The 3,262-nt window shown below is 37.1% G+C and overlaps 1 non-coding gene across 1 annotated transcript; it reads right to left on the bottom strand.

The window, feature by feature from the left end:
• Window positions 1-2,511: 2,511 nt before the first annotated feature.
• LOC123394671 lies at window positions 2,512-2,651 on the bottom strand. The gene has a single exon (XR_006609413.1). It is a non-coding gene; the product is annotated as a U4 spliceosomal RNA (small nuclear RNA).
• Window positions 2,652-3,262: the final 611 nt, after the last annotated feature.

Raw genomic sequence — 3,262 nt, 5'->3', positions numbered from 1 at the left:
TTAGGTTGTATATTTGAGACTTTTCTTGTTTCTTGAGAAAGGATTGTATTGCTATATATTTTCCTCTCAGGACTGCCATTGCTGTGTCCCACAGATTTTGAAAAGCTGTGTTTTCATTTTCATTTGTTTCCATGAATTTTTAAAATTCTTCTTTAATTTTCTGGTTACCGTTTCATTATTTAGTAGGATGTTCTTTAGCCTCCATGTATTTCAGTCTTTTCAACTTTCTGTTTGTGAATGAGTTCTAGTTTCAGAACATTGTGATCTGAAAATATGCAAGGAATATTGCATATTGACCTGATTTGTGACCTGATTTGTGACCCAGACTGTGATCTATTCTGAGAATGTTCCATGTGCACTAGAGAAGAATGTGTATTCTGTTGCTTTAGGATGGAATGTTCTGAATATATCTGTGATGTCCATCTGGTCCATTGTGTCATTTAATAGATTTATTTCTGTCCATTTCAGTGAGGAAGGTGTTAATGTTCCCTATTATTATTGTATTATTGTCAATATGTTTCTTTGTTTTGTTATTAATTGGTTTATAGAGTTGGCTGCTCCCATGTTAGGGGCATAGATATTTAAAATTGTTAGATCTTCTTGTTGGACAGAACCTTTGAGTATGATATAGTGTCCTTCCTCATCTCTTATTATAGTCTTTGGCTTAAAATCTAATTGATCTAATATAAGGATTGCCACCCCAGCTTTCTTTTGATGTCCATTAGCATGGTAAATTGTTTTTCACCCCTTCACTTTAAATCTGGAGGTGTCTTTGGGTCTAAAATGAGTTTCTTGCAGATAGCATATTGATGGGTTTTGTTTTTTATTCATTCTGATACCCTGTGTCTTTTGATTGGGCCATTTACCCTATTTACATTCAGAGTAACTCTTAAAAGACGTGAATTTAGTGCCATTGTATCACCTGTAAGGTGACTATTACTGTATATTGTCTCTGTTCCTTTCTGGTCTACATTTTTAGGCACTTTGCCTAGAGGACCCCTTTCAATATTTCCTGCAGGGCTGGCTTGGTGTTTGCAAATTTTTAAAATTTTTGTTTGTCCTGGAAGCTTTTTATCTCTCTTTCTATTTTCAATGATAGCCTAGTGGATATAGTATTCTTGGCTGCATGTTTTTCTCATTTAGTGCTCTGATATATCATGCCAGTTCTTTCTGGCCTGCCAGGTCTCTGTGGATAAGTCTGCTGCCAATGTAATATTTTTACCATTGTATGTTACTGACTTCTTGTCCTGGGCTGCTTTCAGGATTTTCTATGTCACTAAGACTTGTAAGTTTTACTATTAGATGATGGGGTGTGGACCTATTTTTGTTGATTTTGAGGGGGGTTCTCTGTACCTCCTGGATCTGATAGCTTGTTCCTTTTGCCATATTAGGGAAATTCTCTACTATAATTCACTCCAATATACTTTCTACCCCTCTCTCTCTTTCTTCTTCTGGAATCTCAATTATTCTAATATTGTTTCATCTTACAGTATCACTTATCTCTCAAATTCTCCACATCATGGTCCAGTAGTCGTTTGTCTCTCTTTTGCTCAGCTTCATTATTCTCTGTCATTTGGTCTTCTATATCACCAATACTCTCTTCTACCTCATTTGCCCTTAGCAGTAAGGGCATTTTTTATTTCACCTCATTAATTGCTTTTTTAAAATTTCAGCTTGCTTAGATTTTAGGTCTTTTATTTCTCCAGAAAGGACTTTTATTTCTCCAGATAGAGTTTCTGTAATATCTTCCATGCCTTTTTCTTTTTCTTTTACTTTTTCTTTTTTTTTTTTTTTGTTTTAAAGATTTTATTTTTTTATTTGACAGACAGAGATCACAAGCAGAGAGGCAGGCAGAGAGAGAGAGAGGGAAGCAGGATCCCCGCTGAGCAAAGAACCCAACGTGGGACTCGATCCCAGGACCCTGGAATCATGACCCGAGCCAAAGGCAGCGGCCTAACCCACAGAGCCACCCAGGCACCCCTTCCATGCCTTTTTCAAGGTAGCACCTTGAGAATCATCATTCTGAACTGCAGTTGTAACATATTACCAATGTCCATATTGATTAGGTCCCTAGCCATCGGTGTTGCCGCCGCCGCCGCAGCTTCTTCTTCTTCTTCTTTTTTGGTGAGTTTTTCTGCCTTGTCATTTTATCCAGATAAGAATATATGAAAGAGGGAACAAAATACTAAAGGGTGGCAAGGATACCAGAAAATTGTATGCTAACCAAATCAGAAGAGATACAAAGCCGGTGGGAGAAGATAGGGGGGAAAAATAAATAAAAATAAAAAATAAAAAATTATATATATAATATATATAAGAAAAACATATATATACAAAAATAAGGGTAAACACAATTAAAGGGATGGAATAAGAGTGTAAAGATGGAAATTAAAAAAAAATTCCTAAAAATGAATTGATAAGATAAGTTGGTTGGAAAAAGGAAAAAAAAAAATGAGGAGGGAATGTGCTCAGACTGGAGACTAGAACAAGGCTATGTGCCAGATTAGGGTATATTTTGATCTATTAAAAGAAATTGCATCCCAAAATACTTTAGGAAAAAAAAACCTATATGATTACAAAAAGTTTTCAATTAGCAATAATCGCGCCTCGGATAAACCTCATTGGCTACGATACTGCCACTGCGCAAAGCTGTATATGATTACAAAAAGTAAGTTTAAATTCAATGAAGGGATAAAATATTACTATAACAATGAAGTTTTAAAAGTTTTTTTTTTTTTGAGAAAGGTATTGTTAAGATAAACTAGTTAAAAATGCTAAAAGAGGAAAGTGGTAAAGTTAAAATATAGAATTAAAAAAAGTTAAAAAAATTAACTTTGCAAGGCTAAAGGATCATGGGGAAAAAGTCACAAATTCTATGCATTGCTTTCCCTTAGCTCTGGAGTTCCACTGTTCTCCTTTATCAGTGAGCTTTGCCTTGGCTGCAGGTTGCTGCTAATCTTCTGGGGGAGGGGCCTGTTGCAGTGATTCTCAGATGTATTTGCCCGAGGCGGAATTGCACCACTCTTGCCAGGGACTGAGCTAAGTAATCTGCTGGGGTTTGGTCTCAGAGCTTTGTTCCCTGAATGCCTTCCGTACAGCTTTGGAGGATGGGAATGAAAAAGCGGCCTCCCGATATCTGGCCAGGAGGAGCTAAGAGCTCGGGGCTCCCTGTACTTAGTGCACCCTCAGAGAAAAGCAGTCAATCACTCCTGTCTCCTTGGTTTCCAGCTGTACTCCGAGCTCACCTGGCCTGTGACTGAGC

Source organism: Mustela putorius, unplaced genomic scaffold, assembly GCF_011764305.1.
Source record: "Mustela putorius furo isolate JIRA1106 unplaced genomic scaffold, ASM1176430v1.1 tig00003834_pilon_pilon_pilon, whole genome shotgun sequence".
NCBI classification, from domain to species: domain Eukaryota; kingdom Metazoa; phylum Chordata; class Mammalia; order Carnivora; family Mustelidae; genus Mustela; species Mustela putorius.
Note: the sequence above shows the minus strand (reverse complement) of the source record. Positions and strands in the feature narration are given on the sequence as shown.